This window comes from Rhinatrema bivittatum, chromosome 5, assembly GCF_901001135.1.
Source record: "Rhinatrema bivittatum chromosome 5, aRhiBiv1.1, whole genome shotgun sequence".
Lineage (NCBI taxonomy): Eukaryota > Metazoa > Chordata > Amphibia > Gymnophiona > Rhinatrematidae > Rhinatrema > Rhinatrema bivittatum.
This window is the reverse complement of record NC_042619.1, coordinates 19405308-19419205: the sequence shown is the minus strand read 5'-3', so window position 1 is coordinate 19419205 and position 13898 is coordinate 19405308. Positions and strand designations below refer to the sequence as shown.

The 13898-nt window shown below is 45.1% G+C and overlaps 1 protein-coding gene across 2 annotated transcripts in view; it reads right to left on the bottom strand.

The window, feature by feature from the left end:
* The window catches only part of SPCS2 (signal peptidase complex subunit 2), a 41680-nt gene that overhangs the window by 12795 nt on the left and 14987 nt on the right, over nt 1-13898 (bottom strand). The gene's annotated exons all lie outside the window — the stretch shown is intronic.

The following is a 13898-nucleotide window of genomic DNA, read 5'->3' as shown; positions in this document are numbered from 1 at the left end:
AACCCATACTCCTGAATTAATGTAGCTACAGGAGCCAAGGAACACCAAAATAAAAATTGGTGCAAAAATGGATCACATCGTGAGATGGTACAGCTGAAAGAGCTTCTGGGATATCAAAATTCTTAAGGAGTTCCATTACCTTCGCTTGGGGATCTGGCTCCTTCCTCATTTCCATTTTAAGTGCAGAACCCAACTTTTCAATGAACCTGGAATGTATTAAATCTTCCGGGGTTGATGTGCGCTCTGGTGGGTCTTCTGGGGAGGGGGGGGGGGGGGGGGGGGGGGAGAAAATCAGACAATAGTCCCGTGGAGCTCCCCGGGGGAATCGTCCAATGGAAAAAATGGCAGCGGTAAGCAAGGCAGTGAATGTTCCCTCTGGGGAGGCAATTCCTCAGATAAAAGGTGAGATAGGGCTTTCTGAAGATGATGTTGAAGGGAGCGGTGGCACTCCTGACATCACTTTTGTCAGTGGAAGAATGGGATATGCTGGAGGAAATATGGAGGTGTCACACTTGTGAAAAAAGGGTTGAGAAAGAAACCCTTACAATCTCTGTAATCCGTTCTATTATTATTTAAGATTACTTATACTCCGTGGAAAAATCTGTTCAGTGCGGATTACACCACCACAAATTAACTGCTTGATGAGATCTGTGCCCCAGTGATAATGGAGGAGCATCTTTTTCAGGGATTAAAATATAGACCGGTTCCAAACCTGGTAGCAGTGCAATAGGGATAAATCAAGCTAATCGGATCTGGGCTATGAAAGTGAAAGCCCTGCTGCCACATCGTGTATGCCATTGGTTAGGAAACCATGGTAGGCAAGGAAAAAAACACAGTCAGACCAAAAGATGATTAGGTGCCCAAAGATGGTTTGGCTGGAGGAAAGACTGCCTTCAACATATCATCTGACAAACTCCTTTCTGGTGTTGTGTATGGCCTGTGCCTATCCGAGTGTGAAGAACTGGACCATGATGGTGGTCTAGCATAATGTGACACCAATCTCTCCTGGCTTTCTGGTTTAGTTTTCCAATTTGTGTCCTTTAGCATCTTGTGGTGACTTGCGTCATCTTGTGTGGTGCCCCCTTGCGCATGTGGAATAGCATCGTGCGTCGTGATGGAGGATGCACCTTGCACCATGTGTCCTGTGTGCACTGTTTTTCGAGGCGTGCCATACGATGCCTCTTTAGATGCGTAGTACACATTTAGTTTCAACATCTGCTTTTTAACCACTCCGGCGCTTTGAGAAGGGTGCATCATCGCTTCTGGTGCCATTGGCCTAGAAGTTGGCCCCTCAGACTCTACATGGTGCTTGTTGGGCTGGGAGACGTTTCTTGCACTTGGGGAGGTAAGAGGATTTCCCCTTTTCTCTGTTAGTGCTGCAGTTACTGCCAGAGGAGGAGCTACCTGCTGAATGATCACTCTCTAATCTGAAGCCAGCCATCTTGTTGGCCCTCTGGCATTAAGCTCTTGGGGACATGCGGCTGCAGTCCCAACAATTTGCCTGGTCATGTTCTGGGCCTAGGCACAGGTAGCAATAGTTGTGGTTGTCCGTAATGGACATTGCGTGTCCACAGGAAGTCATGTTCCGCACTAAAGTGTTTTTCTGTTCACTAAGAGCATTGTAAATGAGAGTTCTGAAGACTAGAAAGAGACAGGATCTCTCTCCTGCGTCTGTGCGAAGCATGGATGAAGAAAGACTGAAGAGAGTTCTGGAACTGCTGGTTGTGCAGAAGACCCGCGCATGCTCCGTATACAAAAACTAAAAGGACTTTAAGAGGCAGTTCTGCAACATCACCCACTGAGCACGGCTAATTCAGCTTGCTTATTGATGGAAAAAAGCTAACACTACTTTTGGCAGAAACTTCAGGTGGGTCCAGAGCAGCACTTCTGTGAAGACTGCACATAAAAGAGTAATGAACCATTGCCTGATGTGATTGCCACAAGGAATAATACTTCTCACGTAAGAAACTTCAAAGAAGCCGACTCCAGTGACTCGAAGGATGGCTTCATAAACTGTGCCAGAAGAACATTAAGATCTCATGGAACAGGTGGTTTGGCCACCTGAGGTTTAGGCTTTTCATAAACTTTGGCTCTAAAGGATGACTGGAAATAGGTTTATTCTCTACCTGAACATGGTAGGCTGCCATGGCACCAAGGTGCCCCCTGACCAGAAACCTTGGTTTCTTGTGGCAAGAGTTGGCAAGTTCTGCAACAGATATTCCAAAATACTGTGGCAATAATGCAGCAAATTTGCATAATTTTGCATCTATTTACAATTTAGCAAATTAATTTTTTTTCCCTTTATTTAAAGTCATTTTCTGAAATTTCTGTGTCTAGTTAATTTGGTTCTTTGGAGCAGTGGTTCCCAACTCTGTCCTGGGGACCTCCCATCCAGTTGGGATTTCAGAATATCTGCAATGAATATGCATGAGAGAAAATTTGTATGTTATAGAGGCAGTGCATGCAAATTCTCTCATGCATATTCATTGAAAACCCGACTGGCTGGGAGGTCCCCAGGACAGGGTTGGGAACCACTGCTTTAGAGAAATAGGAATCGGGGAATAGGAAGAGAGGATATTTTAGAAGGAAGTGAAGAAGGAATCTTAAGGCAGGAGGAGTACAGAAATAAAGGATGGAGGAGGGATGGATGGAAGAGGAAGCAAATCCAATACTTTGGAGAGGAAAGGCTGAAGAGTTTCCTCCTTGTACTTGGCCACCAGGACAGCAAAGAAAGTCTTCCCAACTCTGCCACTTGGTCCAAGGGCTGCCATGTCCTCTGGCCAAACATTTATGTGGAACATCCTCTCCAGAGACCAAGATAGTCTCTTCTTGAAAACCCTCTGGGTCTGCAATATTTGACTCATAAGGTGGTTAGAAATTAATGGCACCACTGAGCAGATGGAATCCAGTGTCTCAAGATGAAGGCCATGCTCAAGTAATCTCAATGGGGAAATTGCCCTTGAAATAGGAGGAGGTAAGTGGAGCATCTCTCATTCTGCACATCCCATCCTCCAAGACTGGCAATTTGAGGACTAGCTGTGTCAGCAGCAGCAAGGCCTCATGCATTGCTGGTGCCAAACCATGCACGGAGGCATTGAGGAAGGATGAATTATCTGCGTTGAGACCCGATGTATCTGTGAATGATGCATTGACAGTGCCAGTACTTCATGCGTTGACTGCATTGCTGGTGTAGAGGCTCAGTGCTTCTTTGGTACAATGATGGTTGGGAAAGTGGATCTAGATGACAGACTCCTGTTCAACTTGGCAGAGTCTCTTCTAACCCAGACAGTTAGAGGAGGCTCTGCTGAGAAGAGGAATGGCTGTGGCTCTTCAGAGACTTACACAGTTACTAAATTTTCCAGGATCTAGACTTGAGCGAAAAGAGATATCCGGCCACAGTGGAAACAGCTGGATTATTTGTGGTCAGATTCTAGACACCGGTAACAAAATGTTGTGGTCATCAGTGATGGACATCATCTTACCATGCACACAATCCTTGAAGCCACTGATGGTGGACTTTAGTGTTGGACATTTTCTGTGAAGAAAATATATTTTTTTAAAATAGAACTGAAAAGAGCTCTTTGTGGGGCTGCCAAGGCAGCAAGGAAGCAGAAAAAAAAAAAAAAGTTAGAAAACTGAAGATACCACTTAAAGAAAACCAGAGAGGGGGCGGATCCAAGATGGCCTCCGTGGGAGAAGTCTGCGTGTGAAGCTCCTAAAGCGTTTGTTCTGATACTTTTTCCTGTTTGGATATTGAAAGATGCCAGATACAAAACGTAAGGGCAGGGTAAGAGGGTGCTCTGAACCCAGTAAAACCCGTGCTCATTCATACAACGCTGACGGGTTTCCAGCCTCAAACGGAGCAATCTGGTGTGGAGCAAGCGCAATTGCTCTTGGGAGATACCACTCTAAGTCCCAGGGCCCCAACAACTCCTACTCCACCAGGAGAAGCCGAACCAGTTGCTGGCCCAGGATTGCTTCGAGGACTGATGGCGTCGTTAGACGTGAGCCCTATCGGGGAGGGAGCAGCTGTTAATATGGCGGCCTCAGAAAGAACGGGAGGTCCTTTCATCTCCTCCCCACAAGTGGAAGGAATCATCAGTGAGGTCCGAGCTGGGACCGGCGAAATGGAAGCCGGAACAGTTATGAAGAAAACTCAGTCTCAAAGGATCCAGGACACTCAAGGTACACCTCTATTGCAAGTAATGACTTTTCAACCATTTGCATTAACTGAGAAACCAAAAGTTGTTACTACGGATCTGATATGGCAGGTGATTATGTCGATGCAAAATGCTATAGTAAATATGTCTACAAACATAAAAGAAATGCAGAAGGTGATGTATAATTTAACTCCAGAAATAAACCAGCACTCTGTGAATTTGTTAAAAGTGGAAGAAGAAATTAATCACATAAAAAATGTCCAAACTTCAATAAGTAAAGGAGAATCTCTGCTGGAGAAGAAAGTGGAACGTACTGAGAATTCTATACGTTATAACAACTTAAGAATTTTAAACTTTCCCAAGTGTAAAATGACTTCTCCAAAGGAACAGTTAAAGAACTATTTTCAGGAAGTATTATTATTACCATTAGATATGTTTCCGGCGATAACGAAGGCATATTTTTTTCTGAAGAAAAGAGCAACAAATTGAAAATCTGCCAGAAGATCTCTCAGTAAATGAAACTTCGTTAAATCTTACAGAATTAATAGAGACTTCCTATAGTTCTCAAATTGAAATGCAAGGAACTTTACTGGTAAAATTCAAATTCTCAGAGAATAGAAATAAAGTATTGAAATTATTTTTAAGTAAGAGATCCTGTTTATATTTGGGGCAAAAATTATGAGTTTACCCTGATGTCTCTAAGGAGCTGAACACCTAGACAATAATAACATACTATACCCTTCACAACACGGCTTCCGAAAACACTACAGCACTGAGACATTACTTCTCTCACTAACAGACAACATACTAAGAGGTTTTGATAACAATAAACATTACATCCTTATAATGCTCGACTTATCTGCAGCCTTTGATACAGTAAACCACAAAATACTACTAAAAAGAGACTTTAAGAAATTGGATTTTGTGACAAAACAATAAACTGGTTCAGATCCTTTCAAGTCCAGATAAAAAACACATTATCAGAAAAATTTAAACTTGAAACAGGAGTACCTCAGGGTTCAGCGCTGTCTGCTACCCTCTTTAACATATATATGCTACCCTTATGTCATCTGCTGGCAGGCCTAGGGATAATACATTACATTTACGCAGACGACATTCAATTAATTCTACCAATAGACGACACAATTGAAAAAACATTAAGTCTAGCTAACATGTACCTAGACATAATTAAACTACTAAACCAGATGGAACTGGTTATCAACATTGACAAAACTGAATTCCTTCACCTTGAGAGAAAACATACTAAAATCATTCAAACACCGATAACCCTAAGAAATAACCAAAAAATTGAGCTAGCCGAAAAAGTAAGGAATCTGGGAGTAATAATGGACCCAGAAATCAACCTGAAGCAACACATATCTATAAAAGTAAGAGAAGGCTACGCAAAACTTATGGTCCTCAGAAGATTGAAACCATTACTCACACCTGCCCACTTCAGAACAGTATTGCAAACACTTATCTTTTCTAGCACTGACTACTGCAACGCACTCTTACTAGGACTCCCAAGCACATCGATAAGACCACTCCAGATACTTCAAAATACTGCAGCCAGAATACTAACGGGGAAAAAAGAGGAGGGACCATATAACAAACTCTAGCAGACTTACATTGGTTACCCATCGAATACAGGATAAAATACAAAGCCTTATGTACCATACACAAACTAATATATGATAAAGAAGCAGACTGGCTAAACACAGCCTTACGAGTACACGTTCCACAAAGAAACCTCCGCTCAGCAAACAAAGCACTACTAACAATCCCTTCAGTAAAGTCAGCAAAATTAACCCAAATGAGAGAAAGGGCTTTAACATTGGCTGGGCCCATACTATGGAACACGATGCCCCCCGAACTCAGATTACAGAATAATCTCAAAACATGGCTCTTTAAAAAAGCTTTCACTAAAGAGTGTGGAGGGTAGAGAATGAAAGTACAGGGTAATGCAGATGAGAATGAATTTACTCAATCCTACATTTAAGAAGTAATATTTCAAAGCGATATTAACTCAATAATATACCTGGACTTGACCAACATTACTCAAATAATGATTTTATTTATGAAATTGTAACCGAACTTTATTGGCACCTGTTAGAATGTACGATATCCTACGGTAAGTAAATGTAGGTTATGTGCCTATTTGTAAACCGTTGCAATGGTATACAACTTAGCGACGGTATAGAAAAGTTTTTAAATAAATAAAAATAAATGAATACAATGGAAAAAGTTTTTATAGCTGGCTAATCAGGCCAGAACTTTTGGTATACAGTGTATAATGAAAGTGGATGGAATAAGATTTGTTTATTATGAGCCTGAACAATTAAAGAAGTACCTAGAGAGCCGATGGAACCAAGAGACTGAGTAAATTCTATCATCTTCTTAGTTGTAGGGTAAGAAATGTTTACTCCATAAACGCCCATTGTTTTCTTTTGAAAGTATATTATTTGGTTTCATTGCTCTCTTTTGTAGTTTGGCAACAGGGAGCCTTAGATGAACAAATTGTGTATTTTGTAATGTAAAGAATATATATTTACCCTAATAAGGGTAATATATACTGTGCTATTCTAAGTACTCCTTAATTGTCTTTATTTGTAATTGAAATGTATTCAGATTTGAAATTACTAAAAAAAAAAAAAAAAAAAAGGAAAACCAGAGAGACAGAGTACATGTCCAAGCTGATGCTCAGATGCAAAAAGTCTGAGGGGCTCATGCAAGAACTCCTGCAGATACCCAGTACAGCGAAAGCGAGAAGAGTCCTTTTAGCACATCACCCACATGTCCTGGCTAATTCAGCCCTGCTTGATGTTGAGAGAAAATATGTGTTTGAGATTTGTACATACAATACAAAGCAGCTAACATGTAGAGAGACATTTCAGGTCAGCAAAGCTCTTACTTTTATATCAGCCTACTGAAATAATTATAGTTTACTCCTTCAAGCTGCTTTCTCAGAATGAAAATAAAGCACAGCGATATTAAAAATGAAGTAAGGAGAAATTACTACTTACCTAATAGTTTCCTTTCCTCTAATGAGGGCAGGCCAAGCCCCACCAGTGGATTATGTACCTCTGCCAGCAGATGGAGAAGGAATATGAAGCTGACATCACGGATATATAGTCCTGCCCGACATCAGCCCACCAGTATCCGCTGGAAAAGCTAAACTGTGGTCAAACTGATTAAACTTGAAAATGATTAACAATCATTGCTTCCGACCAACAGGAACTTCCCTACCCCCACTTGAACCCTGGGGCTGAAGTAAGTTTTGAAATAAAAGAACAAAGAAGAAAAAGGCAGGGGGAAAAGGGCGGAGGGAGGGAACAGGGAAGACAGCGCGGCTCGGTGCACCCCTCGCGTGCCGACCCCCAATTCTAGAACATGCGCGCTCATGTTATAAAATTGGGCGTACGTGTGTGCGCGCTGGGTAGCGCGCGCACCTCCTTCCGCAGGTCTTAAAATCTACCCCAAATCTCGTAAAGGTCTGGCCCTTAACATCTTGAAGTTTCAAGTGGCATCCTTTGATTGTTATAGGGGACGAGTCAGTGGTGGGCATTTGTCTTCTCATCCCGATGTGTCCCGGTTCTTGAGACATCTTCGTCCTCTGTTGCGGCTTCTAGTACCTCGGTGGGACTTTAATCTGGTCCTGGAATTCTTGGTAGGTCCGACCTTTCAGCCGCTGCATGGTCTTTCCTTGCGGCCTCTGGCGCACGATCCCCGGCACAGCAGCAAATGGCCGCTGTGCCAGGAGCCTCTGACCCCGCTACGCCCCTTTTTGCAAGCAGGTCACCTTTTGAAAGTAGGCCCAGCCTGTATAAATGCGGAGGATTTACGCGCATAACCTTTTGAAAATCTGGCCCTTTATTCCGTAAGAATTCCAAAATTAAAGGAATATCCACTTTGAGAGGCTGAGAACCTTGCTCAGTACACCAGGCCTTGAAAATCTCCAAATTCTAATATAAGCCAGAGATGTACAAAATTTCCTGGCCTGAAGCAAAGTGGAAATCATGGCAGGCGAATAACTACATTTCAACAATCTAGCCTTCTCAATGGCCAAATTGCAAGACAAAATTGACCCAGATCATCATGTAGAATGGATCCCTGCCACAACAGATCATTCTGTAGCAGTAGCCTGGGGGGACTTCCCTCCAGCAGTCTCTTCAGATCAGCATACCACAGCCTCCATGGCCAATCCAGAGCCACCAAAAGGATAGTGCTGACTTGACTTGCAATCTTCCCAACTATCCTGCCTATCGGAGACCAGGGCGGAAAGGCATACAGCAGGCTGCGCCTCGGCCACACCTGAATGAGAGCATCTATGCCCAGAGGTTTCGGGTCCCATCTGCAACTTAAAAAACCACAGAACTTTTGCATTGTCGAAGGCTGCCAGCAAGTCTAGTTACGGTCAGCTCCAATGCTCCACAATGAGCTGAAAGGCTTCGTCTGCTAGCTCCCACTTTCCTGAGTCCAAGTTCCTCCTGCTGAGAAAGTCGTTTCAAGACACTGTCCTTTCCGGCAATGAGGGACATAGATATTCCTAGCAGATATTGCTCTGCCCAAACCGTGAGCACATCTATCTCTTTATGTATCTGCAGACTCTTCGTTCCACCCTAATGATTAATGTAGGCCACAGTCGTCGCATTGTCTGACATTATCCAGACTTCCTGAGCCTCCAGGTGCTCAGCGAACTGCAAGCACGCCAGACGAACTGCCCAAGCTTCCAAATGGTTGATGCTCCATTGCCATTCCTCAGCATTCGAGCGACCTTGCACCATTAACTCCCGACAGTGAGCCCCCCAACCCAGGAGACTCACATCTGTTGTGAGCACTAACCAATCCGGCGTTTCCAAGGAAACTCCCTTCCTGAGATGATCTACCTGCAACCACAACTGCAACTGGGCACTCACCTCCAATTGCAGGAGAAGTCTTACCACGTAGTCCTGCGACTGCGGGTTCCAAAGGGAAAGCAATTCACATTGAAGAGGTCGCGCATGAGCTCCTGCCCAGGAAACTACTTCCAATGTGGCCACCATCAAACCCAGGACCTGTAAATAAGACTTCACTGTTGGGCGAGCAGTGCTTAGAGTGCAAACTTGAGCAATCAACTTTTGAATTCAACACTCCGGCAGAAATACTCTGCTCTGCTTTGTATTGAAGCGAACGCAGAGATTCTCTAGCACCTGAAACGGCTGTAAGTTGCTCTTGGCTAAGTTCACCACCCAGTCTAGCTCTTGTAGTAAGGAGACTACCTTGGAAGAAGCCTGGAGACTTGTTTTCCGTGCTCTTGGCACGAATCAACCAATTGTCCATATACGAATGCACCAGAATGCCGTCCTTGTGAAAGAACGCCGCTACCACCACCATGACCTTGGAGAAAAGTCCTGGACACAGTGGCCAACTTGAAGGGCAAGGCCTGAAACTGGTAATGGCGACCAAGAATGGCAAACCATAGGAACAGTTGATGTTCCAGATAAATGGAAATATACAGACATGCCTCCATTAGATCCAGAGATGTGAGGTATTCCCCTGATTGTACTGCCATTATGATGGAGTGTACAGTTTCCATTTGGAAAATGAGTGATCTGCAAAGGACTATTACTCCTTTGAAATTCAGGATGGGTCAAAAGGTCAGCAGAGTTGCTTACCTGTAACAGGTGTTCTACTAGAATAGCAGAATGTTAGTCTGCACACATGGGTGACATTAGATTGAGCCTGGCACGGAAAACTTATTTCAAAGTTTCTGGAATTTTGACTAGGCATACTGAGCATGCTCTAATCCACGCGGGATCCTTCTTCAGTCTCGTAACATAGAATTATGATAAAATATGATAAACAGGAGAAATCCAACTCTGCGGGGTGGCGGGCAGATTTCATGATGACCAACATCCTGCTGTCTTAGGAGAACAGATGTTACAGGTGAGCAACTCTGCTTTCTCCTAGGACAAGCAGGATGGTAGTCCTCAGACATGGGTGAATCCCTAGCTACAGGCTGCTCCCAACACAAAAGGGGATAAATAAGCACCAACCAGGTGCCAACGGGCACAACCACCACAGTGCTGTTGGTAGCAGAAGGGGAGTCAGCCTGAACCCAAACAACGGGCCCTAGGTAGGGAGAGTTGGGTTCTACACCTCCAACAGATTCCAGAGGACAGATTGGCTGAACCTACTGTCACGTCCTGACACAGGAGGTACAACCCTGTACCTCCCTGCTTGTTGACATACCACATGGTAACTTAGTTGTCTGTCTGGATCAGGACATTTTTGTTGGACAGCCGATTCCTGAAAGTCCACAGAACGTACCTGATCGCCCAGAGCTCCAGGAAGATGATTTGACACTGTACTTCCTGAGCAGACCACAGACCATGGGTGTGGAGCCCCTCTACATGGGCAACCCATCCCAGGGTGGACGCATCCGTGGTAAGGACAATTTGGGTAGGGGGATTCTAGAAATATATTCCCTGCTCCAAATTGGAAAGGACGCATCACCAGGACAAGGAGTCCCAGAGGGACGGCATGATGCGGATGTAGTCCTGAAGGTTCTGGGTGGCCTGGAGCCACCGCGACCTTAAGGTCCATTGGGCTCTGCACATGTGCAAATGTGCCAAGGGAGTGACATGGATGATTGCGGCCATATGGCCCAGCAGCTTCAACATGCGCCAGACTGAACCTGCTGGCTCTGTTGAATCACCTCCGCTATGGATGCCAAGGTAACTGCCCTGACGTGCAGCAAAAAGGCCTTTGCGTGAACCGTGTCTAGCAGGGCTCCTATAAACTCCAATTGAGGTTACTGGATGAGGTGAGACTTCAGATCACGAACCCCAATGACTCCAGCACACAGATGATCAAGTGCAAGGACTGATCTGCCCATGCCCAAGAGACTCTCTTGACCAGCCAATCATCCATATAAGGGAAAACATGCACTCCCAATCTGCGCAGGTGTGCCCCCACCTCTGCCAGACATTTAGTAAAGACACATGGAGCCGACGCTAACCCAAATGGCAACACTGTACTGGAAATGCTGTTTTCCCACCACAAATCTGAGATACTTGTGAAGATCCCCATGTGAGTGTACATGTCCTTTAAATTGAGGGAGAATAGCCAGTCCCCTTTTTGCAGGAAGGGAAACAGGATGCCCAGGGAAACCATCTAGAGCTTTCCTTTTCTTAGAAACGTGTTCAAGGCCCTCAGGTCTAGGATGGGTTGGAGTCCTTCTGTTCTCTTTGGAATCAGGAAGTACCGGAAGTAGAATCCCTGCCCTCTTTGCACTGGTGGGACAGGCTGGACTGCTCTGGCCATTAAGAGGGTGGAGAGCTCCTGAAAAAAAGTACCTCCTGATGTACTACCGGCTCCCAAAACAGGCAAGGAGGAGGAATTGGCAGGACACAGTAGATTCAATCAATACCCTTGGCGGACAATGGACAAAACCCCTTGGTCTAAGATTACATTTGGCCATCAATTCGCAAAGAACCGTACCCGCCCCAGATCAGGGGGTCCAGCATTTCGGGTACGGGTGACTGGCTGATGCTCCCTAAGATCCAATCAATACCCGGTCCCAGGATTTGGCTAGAGTGCCGGTTGGGGGCTTAGGAAACCGCTGCTGTCTGGGACAACTGTGAGCTCACCCTCTGGGAACGGGAGTGAGGGGCTAGAGGATAGTACTTCCTCTGGCGGTAGAAATACTTCCTCAGAGCGCCTTGCTGACCTCCTGGCTGAGGAGGGTGTGTCTGAAGTGCTGGCTGTTGGAGGGTCTCATAGTGATCGCGCAATTGGGCCACCCGTGTCCCTCAACTTATCTCCAAAGAGATTCTCCCCTGTGCACGGCAGGTCAGTGAGTTTTTCTTGTACCCCCAGTCGGAGATCTGAGGCTCGCAGCCATGCCATTCTGCAGGCGCCGATTCCCGCTGCAATCTCAAAAACATTGAGGGTGGAGTGCACCTCATGTTTTCCGCCCTCCAGGCCCTAACATATCAGCGACAGGAAGAGGACTTGCTGCTGTGGGGTAGCTGTGACTGGGAGGGACCTGCGATCGGAAAGACTGCGCAAAGACACCGAAGGGGAAAAAATAATCAGTTAAAGTTTTCCAAAACCTTAAAGGAAGATTTTAACACGAGCTCAGTAACCACGATGCGAAAGCTCCACGAAAGAGGGACCCCGTGTGGATTAGGGCATTCTCAGTGTGCCTAGTCAAACAAACTTTGACATAAGTTTTCCATGCCGGGCTTCATCTGATGATGGCACCCGTGTGTAAGGACTACCATCTTGCTTGTCCTAGGAGAACCCTCTTTCTTGGATATGACAATATAGATGGAATAGGGGCCTGATTTTTGCTGCAATTCAGGAACAGGAATTACGGCCTTCAGACCTAACAGTTCTCAATGTAGCGTCCACGGTTACCCTCTTCTTTGAGGAGTTGCATGGAGATATCATAAAGGCATCTGGAGGAATGCAAAGAAATTATAGAGCAGCGTCATCTCCCCTGTAGGTAGGCTAAAAGTACCGAGCGTCTACAGCTGATCTGTTAGAAAATGTATATCCCGAATAAGGCCCTGTCATTTTCACTGAAGTATAATTGGTAATTTCTTAAGGTTGTGTAAAGAATCACTCCCCCCCCCCCCCCCATAAAGAGGACTTGAAAAGCATAATGATTACGGGAGTAATATCTATGTTTTCATATATGTTTAATGTTTAGGGGAGTAATATGATTGTTTTCACAAATGGATATTTGTTTATTGTAAAATGCTTTCTACACAAGATTGTTTTCTTGGTGTGTAAATTGAAAAAAAAAAAAAAGTCTAATCTCTGGAAGAATTCCACCCAGGAAAAAGAAGATAGCTCCGTACCAGGCCCCACAGGCCTGAACCTGATGTCCTGAGGGAGAGTCTCCCCTGAAGATGACTCAGCCAGTGGATCAACCGAAGAAGGAGACATCCAAGACAAAGTTTATGGACAATTGTCAGCAAAATCTAAAGGAGGCAAATCTCCTCGCACATCCAGGCAGCGCTGACCCAGGCTTGTAGAGAGCTCTGGCTGTATGGTCCTTGCCTAGCATGCAGCACAAATAGCTAAGCACTTTGATTTTTTTGGCACCATGGTTCGTATGTGCTCAATAGGCACGCAGCAGCAGGTACATACGTGCACAGTTATGAGTTTAGGAAAACAAAACATGCTGAAATGTGCGCGCAGATACACGTATGCAAAATGCGCTCAGCGACACGCTTAACTACACGCACAGAGTATGCTTATAGTGGGAACGCTGATTTAGGTGCATGAGAAGATGCAAAGGTGCGCGCTGACGTCACACACAAAAATGTGAAGGAACTGCCACGGCCGACCACATGGCCCGGGATTGAAGCCCGACAGTGGGGCCTAGCCAAAAGGCTGCTCAACCTGCCGTGCCTGAGCTGCCTTCTCACTTGCAAAACTCCCCAGAGAAAGGCCTGGTAGGAAGAAGCCTCACTAACTGCACTCTTTTTTTTTTTTTTTTTGAGATGAAAACTTTTACCTGAGCTCAGCCCTCAGGTAAACGTTTTCCCGGCTACAGGGGGAAGAGAGTGAAAGCCTCTCTTAGCCGGCAACTGATTTTTTTTTTTTTAGTTCATGCCAGAAAGGGCTTCTGGACTAAGGCTCTCAATTGAGGGAGGGACCCAATGAAGACAGCGGTGCTAATTAATCGGCCCGATCTTCCATTTTCTTCTATTCCTCCTATCCCCAATAGGGAAATGCATGTCC